The sequence below is a fragment of the Triticum urartu genome, chromosome 3A, assembly GCF_056163025.1.
Source record: "Triticum urartu cultivar PI428250 chromosome 3A, HENAU_Tu73, whole genome shotgun sequence".
Lineage (NCBI taxonomy): Eukaryota > Viridiplantae > Streptophyta > Magnoliopsida > Poales > Poaceae > Triticum > Triticum urartu.
In genome coordinates, this window is record NC_141875.1 from 512175643 (window position 1) to 512187525 (window position 11883).

The window sequence follows — 11883 nt, forward strand, 5'->3', positions numbered from 1 at the left end:
GTGCGATAAAAATCCTCAAACCCAGCCAGCCTAGGCTCAGCCAAGCTCCCATCAGACGGGATCATGCATATGTCACAAAACTCAGTAAGGGGTATCTGATGGTTTTCAGCATATAAATCAAAGCTCACTTTAGGAGGATTATTTCTAGGCAAGAAAGTAAAGCTTTGAGCAAAGACATTTGTGAGTATTTGGTGCTGGTCACACTCATCTGCGATGAAGTCGGTGAGACCGACATTGGCAATGAATTGCATGAACTCCTCATGAATTCCAGCTTCTTGTAGGAACGGGATGTGCGGCCATTCGCACAGCCGTACCTCCGCCAACCTCCAAGGGTGGAGATCATTGTCAGAAGACTCCCCAATAACACCCTTGGAGTTCTTCTTTGATCCAAACTTCCTGAAGATATTCATGTCCGCGTACAATTTTTCCTATGACCAAAAATCTAAATTTTTAGTTCACAATTTTTTCCAACAAAACTTCACAAAATTGATAGCAACTACTCATAGGGATACATAGAAGCCATAGCAAGCATTCATACTACTTAGAACACTAAGAATTGAACATGCAAGCACATCTACAGCAGCACCAAGAGTAGCTATTTATTCAAAGTATAAACCACTAAAACAAAAACTAATTGGACAAATGGTGGAGTCACATACCAAGCAACAATCCCCCGAAACAGTTTCAGAAATGGAGCTTCGAGCAAAGAGATCGAAAATGGTAGCAAAATGAGCAAGAACATGGGAGAGAGAGCAATGGGGATTTTTTTTCTGAAGGTAAGTGATGATGTGGGATGAAGAGGTAAGTGAGGGGGCCCACGTGGGGACCACAACCCACCAGGGCGCGCCTAGGGGTGCTGGTGTGCCCAGGTGGGTTGTGCCCACCTGGTGCACCTCCCTCTGATTATTTTTGCACCAAAAATTCTTAAAATATTCAGGAAAAATCATATAAAATTTTCAGGGCATTCCGAGAACTTTTATTTTTGGGGCATTTTTTATTGTACGAGAAATTCAGAAAACAGACAGAACATGGCATTTTATTTTATTTAACTAATAAAAACAGAGAATAAAAAGTAGGGACAGAAAGTAGTGCTTACTAAATTCATCAACTTCATACCGTCAAAAATGATTCGTTAATAAGGTTGATCAAGTCTTATTAACAACCACTTTCGATTAGTATGAAACCGAAGAACTTTCGTAAATCACTAAGTTACCTCAATGGGGATATGCATTTCCTCAACAATAAGCATTTCATATTTCTTTTTGACAGTGGGTAGAGGTATTTGAAAACTTCCAATAGTGATTGTCGGAGATTTTTGAATAACATTAATACCATTCACTTGGAATTGTTTCTTCGGAAAGTGCACCGTATGCTCATTACCATTGATATGAAAAGTTACCTTGCTTTTATTGCAATCAATAACAGCCCCTGCAGTATTCAAGAAGGGTCTACCAAGGATAATCGACATGTTGTCATCCTCGGGCATCTCAAGCATAACAAAGTCAGTCAAAATAGTAACATTAGCAACAATAACAAGCACATCCTCATAGATACCGATAGGTATGGCAGTTGATTTGTCAGCCATTTGCAAAGATATTTTAGTAGGTGTGAGTTTATTCAAGTTAAGTATTTTATATAAAGAGAAAGGCATAACACTAATAACTGCTCCTAAATCACACAAAGCAGTTTTCACATAATTCTTTTTGATAGAGCAAGGTATAGTTCGTATACCTGGATCTCCAAGTTTTTTAGGTACTCCATCTTTGAAAGTATAATTACCAAGCATAGTGCAGATTTCATCTTCTGGTATTTTTCTCTTATTTTTGATGATGTCTTCCATATACTTTGCATAAGGAGGCATTTTCAAGATATCAGTCAAGCAAGTACGCAAAAAGACTGGCCTCGGCATTTCAGCAAAGCGTTCAAATTCTTCATCATCATTCTTTTTAGTTGACTTGGGTGGAAAAGGCATAGGTTTTTGAACCCATGGTTCTCTTTCTTTACCGTGTTTTCTTGCAATGAAGTATCTTTTATCATACCTTCTATTTTTAGGTTGTGGGTTATCAAGATCAACATGTGGTTCTATCTCAACATCATTGTCTGGTTCTTTATCATTTGGTTGAGTGTCTTCATGAACCTCAGCATTATATTTTTCATTATCACTAGGTGAGGGTTCATTACCAGATTGAGTTTCAGCATCAAAGATAGAAGTTTCATTTTCATTATCAGGAGGTTTTTCTATTTCAGGTTCACTAGAAGTGTGCAAAGTCCTATCATTTATCTTTTTCTTTCTAGAAGGGCTAGGTGCACTAGTGTTAGCTCTTTGTGAATCTTGTTCAATTCTTTTAGGGTGTCCCTCAGGATAAAGTGGTTCCTGAGTCATTTCACCTACTCTAGTTGCAACTCTAACAGCAAAGTCATGCATATTATGATTCATTTCATCAAGTAATTCTCTTTGTGATTTAGCAACTTGTTCTAATTGAGTTTGAACCATAGAAGCATGCTTTCCAACACCTCTAACATCATTTGATATTCTAAACAAAAAGTCACTCAAACGAGCAATCATATCAAAATTATATTTCAATTGTTTCATAACATTTGCATTGAAGTGATCTTGTTTTCTAATGTAGTTTTCAAACTCATAAAAGCATTGACTAGGATGCATATTGTGAGGATTATCATTATCATTGAACTTCATAAGAGAATTTACCTCTACCACCTTAGGCATTGGTGGTGTATTAAGCCCATGTATTTCTTCAATAGGAGGTAAAATTTTAACATTCTCAGCCTTAATACCTTTTTCCTTCATAGATTTCTTTGCCTCTTGCATATCTTCAGGACTGAGATATAATATACCCCTCTTCTTCGGAGTGAGTTCAGGCGGTGGTTCAGGAATAGTCCAATCATCATAATTTTTCAATATTTTATTCAATATTTCTTCAGCTTGAGCAATAGTTCGTTCCCTGAAAACACAACCAGCACAACTATTTAGGAAGTCCCTAGAAGCATCGGTTAGTCCATTATAGAAGATATCAAGTATTTCATTTTTCTTAAGAGGATGATCAGGCAAAGCATTAAGTAACTGGCAAAGCCTCCCCCAAGCTTGTGGGAGACTCTCTTCTTTAGTATGAGCAAAGTTAAATATTTCCTGTAAGGCATCTTGTTTCATATGAGCAGGATTTTTTTTCAAAGAACTAATAAATCATATCCTGAGGAGTACGCACACAACCAGGAGAAAGAGTATTGTACCAAGCTTTAGCATCACCCTTTAATGAGAAAGGAAATAATTTCAGAATAAATTAATAACGAGTTTTCTCATCATGAGTAAAAAGGATGGCTATGCCATTCAACTTAGTAAGATGTGCCACAATAGTTTCAGTTTCATCACCATGGAAAGGATCAGATTCAACCAAAGTAATTAACTCTGGGTCGACAGAGAATTCATAATCCTTATCATCAATAAAGATAGGTGAAGTTGCAAACTTAGGATCACATTTCATTCTAGCACTCAAAGATTTTTCTTTATACTTGTGTAGTAATTTCTCTAGATCATCTCTATCATTGCAAGCAAGAATATCTCTAGTTGCTTCTTCACTCATAACATAACCTTCCAGTATCTTATTCAATTCATATCTAGGAAGGTAGTTCTAGCAAGTGTTTCGGGAATTTCAGTTTCAAGCTCATCATCAGATTCAACAACATCATGTTGTATAACTCTAGCAATTTGTGTATCAAGAAATTCACCAAGTGGCACATCATCATTATCAAGCAAGGTACTAGCATCATCATAAGCATCATTCATAGTAAAAGTAGCATCATCAATAACTTACGGCATATCAGAATTGATAGCATGTGGTGGTGTTGCAAGTCTACTCATAACAGAAGGTGAATCTAAAGCAGAACTAGATGGCAGTTCCTTTCCTCCCCTCATCCTTGAGGGAAGTATCTTAGTCTTTGGATACTTCAGATTCTTCATAGTGATAATATGATAATAATCCCAAGTGACTCGACAAATATAGCTATGCTCCCCGGCAACGGCGCCAGAAAAAGGTCTTGATAACCCACAAGTATAGGGGATCACACCAGTTTTCGAGGGTAGAGCATTCAACCCAAATTTATAGATTCGACACAAGGGGAGCCAAACAATATTTGAAGGTATTAGCAGCTGAGTTGTCAATTCAACCACACCTGGAGATTAATTATCTGCAGCAATATGATCAGTAGCAAAGTAGTTTGATAGTGGTGACAATAGCAACGGTAACAGTCATAGTGATGCCAGTAATTTGTAGCAAGTGTAACAGTGATGATAGCAGTAGTAACTTAGCAGAAACAATAAGGATAAATTCGTAGGCATTGGAATGGTAACTTGTTGGATGATATTCATCATGAGACAGTTATAACCAAGGGCGATACGGCACTAGCTCTAGCTCAATGATATAATGTAGGCATGTATTCCGTAAATAGTCATACGTGCTTTATTAAAAGAACTTGCATGACATCTTTTGTCCTACCCTCCCGTGGCAGCGGGGTCCATATTGGAAACTAAGGGATATTAAGGCCTCCTTTTAATAGAGAACTGGAACAAAGAATTAACACATAGTGAATACATGAACTCCTCAAACTACGATCATCACCGGGAGTGGGCCCGGTTGTTGTCACTCCGGGGTTGCCGGATCATAACCGTAGTAGGTGACTATAACTTGCAAGATCGGATCTAAAACATGGATATAATGATGAATTCATAAATGGTTCGGATCTGAAATCATGGCACCCGGGCCCAAAGTGACAAGCATTAAGCATAGCAAAGTCATAGCAACATCAATATAAGAACATAGTGGATACTAGGGATCAGGCCCTAACAAAACTAACTTGATTACATGATAAATCTCATCCAACTCCTCACCGACCAGTGAGCCTACGAAGGAATTACTCACTCCCGGTGGGGAGCATCATGGAATTGGCGATGGAGAAGGGTTGGTGATGATGAAGAATGAAGATCCCCCTCTCCGGAGCCCCAAACGGACTCCAGATCCGCCCTCCCGAGGAAGAACATGGCTTGGCGGTGGCTCCGTCTCATGGATCGTGATAATTCTTTCTCCCTGATTTTTTCTGGGCACGCCAGGAGAGGGGGCGCGCCCTGGTGGGTTGTGCCCACCCAGGGGCCCCTCTCTGGTGGGTCTTGGCTCCAGAAATTCTTATTATTGGTATAAAAATCCTCGCAATGCCTCATTCCATTCTGAGAACTTTTATTTCTGCACAAAAACAACACCATGGTAGTTCTGCTGAAAACAACATCAGTCCGGGGTTAGTTTCATTCAAATCATGCAAATTAGAGTCCAAAACAAGAGGAAAAGTGTGAGAAAAAGTAGATACATTGGAGACGTATCAGTACCCTCGTAGACCGAAAGCGGGAGCGTTTAGTAACGCGGTTGATGTAGTCGACCGTCTTCACGATCCAACCAAGCCAAGCACCAAACGTACTAGTTGAGGACGAGGGAGAGTTCCATCAGCACGACGGCGTGGTGACGGTGTTGATGACGTGATCCGCGCAGGGCTTCTGAGAATGGTTTAATACTTAAACCATACTTGAACCATACCCATACATGTATCTCTCAAAACCATACTTGAACCATACCCGTTTAATGCCATTTTCAGCCCAACCAAAACTAAACCCTCTATTTTTTTCACCCAAACCAATTTAAACCCAATACATAACTATGGGTTTAAACCAAATGCATAACTATGGGTTTGCTTCATTGCATATATGATTGCACAAATCGACATGTCAACAAGCAAATGACATAGAAAAGGCATAAGTGCATCTACAACAATTTAGGAACAAAGTTATCGTTGAGATATGGTCAACACACAACAAGTGTCAAAAAGACAATGCCCATGACTGAAAAAGCTCATTGACAAGTGTATTAAACCAATTGCTTAGCTAAAGCACAAGCAAATAAAATCGATTTGCATGTGGTGTTTCCCCATAATACAGAATTACATAGTACATCGCACCATGTATGCGGATCAAAGATACTCGTTGTCGATGCGTAGTTGCTTATTGCACATAACCAATGCCCAGAAACCGGTTTGGACCCAGTTTATAGCCGTTAATAACCAAATTGTTTAAGCCCATAACCAACTATACCCAAATTGGTTTCTTCACATACCCAAACCAAAACCAAACTAAAAAGGATTCAGCCCAATAAAACCTGAACCAATCAAACCCAAAGCAAGAACCGAACCGTTTCACCCAGTTTTTTAATAATCATTCTCAGGTTTACGGCTAAGCACTACGACAATATGACTGAGGTGGTAAACTTTGGAGGGGGCACCGCACACGGTTAAGACAATTAATCTTGTGTGTTCTAGGGTGCCCCATGCCTCTGTATATAAAGGAGGAGAGGGGGAGGCCGGTCGGCCCCTGTAGGGCGCGCCAAGAGAGAGGAGTCCTACTAGGACTCCAAGTCCTAGTATGGAAGGGGGAAGAAGGAAAGGAGAGGGAAAGGGAAAGGGAAAGGGAAAGGGAAAGGGAAAGGGGGGCGCTGCCCCCTTCCCCTGCAAAGGGGGGCCGGGGGCGCATGGCCAGCCCCTTATGCCCTCCTCTCTCTCCACTAAGGCCGATGAAGACCCATTAGTTCCCCCGGGGGGTTCCGATAACCCTCCGGCACTCCGATAGTTATCCGGTACCTCTCTGAACTCATCTGGTGTCCGAATAGCATCGTCCAATATATCATTCTTTATGTCTTCACCATTTCGAGACTCCTCGTCATGTCCGTGATCTCATCTAGGACTCCGAACAAACTTCGGTCATCAAAAACACATAACTCATAATACAAATCGTCATCGAACGTTAAGCGTGCGGACCCTACGGGTTCGAGAACTATGTAGACATGACCGAGACACATCTTCGGTCAATAACCAATAGCAGAACCTGGATGCTCATATTGGCTCCTACATATTCTACAAAGATCTTTATCGGTCAAACCGCATAACAACATACATCATTCCCTTTGTCATTGGTATGTTACTTGCCCGAGATTCGATTGTCGGTATCATCATACCTAGTTCAATCTCGTTACTGGCAAGTCTCTTTACTCGTTCTGTAATGCATCATCCCGTGACTAACTCATTAGTCACATTGCTTGCAAGGATCATAGTGATGTGCATTACCGAGAGGGCCCAGAGATACCTCTCCGATATAGGGAGTGACAAATCCTAATCTCGATCTATGCCAATTCAACAAACACCATTGGAGACACATGTAGAGCATCTTTATAATCGCCCAGTTACATTGTGACGTTTGATAGCACACAAGGTGTTCCTCTGGTATTCAGGAGTTGCACAATCCCATAGTCAGAGGAACATGTATAAGTCATGAAGAAAGCAATAGCAATAAAACTAAACGATCATTATGCTAAGCTAACAGATGGGTCTTGTCCATCACATCATTCTTTAATGATGTGGTCCCATTCATCAAATGAAAACACATGTCTATGGTCAGGAAACTTAACCATCTTTGATTAACGAGCTAGTCAAGTAGAGGCATACTAGGGACACTCTGTTTGTCTATGTATTCACACATGTACTAAATTTTCGGTTAATACAATTCTAGCATGCATAATAAATATTTATCATGATATAAGGAAATATAAATAACAACTTTATTATTGCATCTAGGGCATATTTCCTTCAAGTCTTTACCTCTCGACCATTTCGAGACTCCTCCTCATGTCCGTGATCTCATCCGGGACTCCGAACAACATTCGGTCATCAAAACATATAACTCATAGAACACTATATCGTCAACGTACGTTAAGCGTGCGGACCCTATGGGTTCGAGAACTACGTAGACATGACCAAGACACCTCTCCGGTCAATAACCAATAGCGGAACCTGGATGCCCATATTGGCTCCTACATAATCTACGAAGATCTTTATCAGTCGAACTATTATGACAGCATACGTAATTCCCTTTGTCCATCGGTATGTTACTTGCCCAAGATTCGATCGTCGGTATCTTCATACCTAGTTCAATCTCGTTACCAGTGATACGTCTTGAATGTATCTATAATTTTTTATTGTTCCATGTTGTTATATTATCATTCTTGGATGTTTTACAATCATTTGATAGCAACTTTAAATCATCTTTTGGGACTAGCCTATTGACATAGTGCCTAGTGCCAGTTGTTGTTTTTTCCTTGTTTTTTACTTCGCAAAAAGTCAATACCAAACGGAGTCCAAACACAGAGAAACTTTTTGGAGATTTTTTCTAGACCAGAAGACACCTGTTGGGCCAAAGAAGTACCAGAGGGGGGCTCCGAGGGGAGCACAACCCACCAGGGAGCGCCTGGGGGCCCAGGCGCGCCCAAGTGGGTTGTGCCCACCTCAGTGGCCTCCCGCACCGGCTCTTTGCTCTATAAATACCCCAATATTCCAGAAACCCTAGGGGCATCGACCAAAATCAATTCTAGCCGCCGCAAGTTCCAAAAACTCCAGATCCAATCTAGACACCATCACGGAGGGTAAGGGAGTCCTAGATTAGGGGGTGTCCGGATAGCCGGATTATAACCTTTGGCCGGACTCTCGGACTATGAAGACACAAGATTGAAGACTTCATCCCGTGTCCGGATGGGACTTTCCTTGGCGTGGAAGGCAAGCTTGGCAATATGGATATATAGGTCTCCTCCCATTGTAACCGACCTTGTGTAACCCTAACCCTCTCCGGTGTCTATATAAACCGAAGGGTTTTAGTCCATAGGACGAACATACAATCATACCATAGGCTAGCTTCTAGGGTTTAGCCTCTCCGATCTCGTGGTAGATATACTCTTGTACTACCCATATCATCAATATTAATCAAGCAGGACGTAGGGTTTTACCTCCATCAAGAGGGCCCGAACCTGGGTAAAACACTGTGTCCCCTGCCTCCTGTTACTATCCGGCCTAGACGCACAGTTCGGGACCCCCTACCCGAGATCCGCCGGTTTTGACACCGACATTGGTGCTTTCATTGAGAGTTCCTCTATGTCGTCGCCGTTAGGCTTGATGGCTCCTACTATCATCGATAGCGATGCGGTCCAGGGTGAGACTTTTCTCCCCGGACAGATCTTCGTGTTCGGCGGCTTTGCACTGCGGGCCAATTCGCTTGGCCATCTGGAGCAGATTGAAAGTTACGCCCCTGGCCACCAGGTCAGGTTTGGAAGCTTAAACTACACGGCCGATATCCGTGGAGATTTGATCTTCGACGGATTCGAGCCCCTGCCTTGTGCGCCACGCGGTCACGATGAGCATGACTTAGCTCTCCCATCGGACAGTGTTAAGGAGATCGCACCGGCAGCCGCTCTGACCCTCAATTCAGAGCCAGTTGCGCCTTCCGCGGATGGGTGGATGGACCCCGCCACGGAGGCCTTACCCTCAGCGGCGATCGAGCCGAACATCGACCTTGCCTTGCACGAGAGTCGTGTTGTTAAACTGCTGGATCCTTCTCCGGCCATGGACGCTGAACCGCCTGCGCCCGTTCCTATCGAATCCGATTGGGCGCCGATCATGGAGTTTACCTCCGCGGATATTTTTCAGTGCTCTCCCTTTGGCGACATACTAAACTCATTAAGGTCTCTCTCCTTGTCAGGAGGATCCTGGCCGAACTATGTCCGGCAAGACTGGGATGCGGACGACGAAGAAATTCGAGGCCCACCCACCACCCACTTAGTAGCCACTGTCGATGACTCAACCGACATGCTCGACTTCGACTCCGAAGACATCGACGGTATGGACGACGATGCGGGAGGTGAAGAGGAACCACCGCCCATAGGGCACTGGACGTCCACCTCATCACATGACGTATACATGGTGGACACACCAAAAGAAGACGACGACGAGGAACGGAAGGACGCAACGAAGGCTTGTCCCCTCGAGAAGCAGTCAAAGCGGCGGCGTAAGCGCCGCCACAAATCCCGCCTCGGCAGAAATAACGATCATGTTGGAACAGGGCGAACCACTGCCGGACCACGGCAATACGGAGAATCAAACCAAACAAACCCATTCTGTCAAGGATAATAGTCCGGAGGACATAACACCGGACAGACGCCTGGAGCAACAAAATGCCCATCAAAGGCTTGTTGCCACTGCTAGGAGTCTAAAAAAGCAGAAGCAAAGGCTCAAGGCTGCGCAGGACACACTCCAAATCAGATGGAGTAAAGTACTCAACACAGCAGCGAAGTATGGTGGTAATCGCCCCACCAAGAGCTACCCGAAGCGGAAGTTGCTACCCGAATTTGATGAGGAGGCCCTAGATCCCCCACAACCAAAAATCCAAACGGCCACCTGGCCGGATAGACGACCTCACGGCCAACATAGAGCGGCAAACAACGCCACTCACAAGCCAATACGCGATCCACGCGAGGACTCGCACCAAAAGGACGGCGCAACCAGATCCATCTATGGACCACGCAAGCGCGCCCCAGCATACGATGTAACACAACAAACATCCGAACAACACGGTACACCCAGATACAGGGGTGCCGCACACCCCCTATGTTTCACCGATGAGGTGTTGGACCATGAATTTCCAGAGGGATTCAAACCCGTAAACATAGAGGCATACGACGGAACAACAGACCCTGGGGTCTGGATTGAGGACTATATCCTCCATATCCATATGGCTCGAGGAGATGATCTCCACGCCATCAAGTACTTACCCCTCAAGCTCAATGGGCCAGCTCGGCACTGGCTTAAAAGCCTCCCCGAAAACTCCATTGGAAGCTGGGAAGAGCTCGAAGACGCTTTTCGGGAAAAATTTCAAGGGACTTATGTCCGACCCCCGGATGTGGACGATTTCAGTCATATAACTCAACAGCCCGGAGAGTCAGCCCGAAAGCTTTGGAACAGGTTTCTTACTAAGAAGAACCAAATAGTTGACTGTCCGGATGCCGAAGCCTTGGCAGCTTTTAAGCTAGCGTCCGCGACGAATGGCTTGCCAGACACCTCGGCCAAGAAAAGCCGAGAACAATGGCAGCATTAACAAGCCTCATGACCCGCTTTTGTGCGGGTGAGGACAGCTGGCTAGCCAGATGCAGCACCAGCGACCCAAGCACATCCAAAGTTAGAGATGAAAATGGGAAATCACGACGCAGCAAAAATAATAAGCATCGGAATAAAGAAGACAGCCCGAAGAGCACGGCGGTAAACGCCGGATTCTGAAGCTCTCGGCCAGGTCAGCAAAAGCCGCCCTCTAAAGGCGCCAGAGATGAACTGTCCAGCCTGAACAAAATTCTGGACCAAATATGTCAGATCCATAGCACCCCTAGTAAACCCGCTAATCATACCGACAGAGAATGTTGGGTCTTCAAGCAGTCCGGCAAGCTCAACACCTTACACAAGGAGGAGGATACACCGAGCGAAGATGAGGATGAGCCTCTCAAGCAAGACACTAGGGAACAAAAGAAGTTTCCATCAGAAGTCAAAACAGTCAACGTATTACACGTGATCAAGGGAAGCAAAGCGGCCCTCCCAGATAAATATGCCCAAGGGCCTATCACCGTGAAATCCTGCCACTGGTCATCTCAACCGGTCACTTTCGACCATCATGATTAATCGGCAAGTATCCGGCGGGTAGGATGGGCTGCCCTGGTATTAGACCCAATAATTGACGGATACCACTTCACACGAGTCTTGATGGACGGTGGCAGCAGTTTAAACCTGATATACCAGGATACAATCCGCGAAATGGGGATAGACCCAACGAAAATTTTCCATAGCAACACTACCTTTAAAGGAGTAACGCCAGGCCCAGGGGCTCACTGCACGGGCTCCCTGCTACTAAAGGTTATATTCGGCTTCCTCGATAACTCCCGTAGCGAACATTTAACCTTCCACATTGCT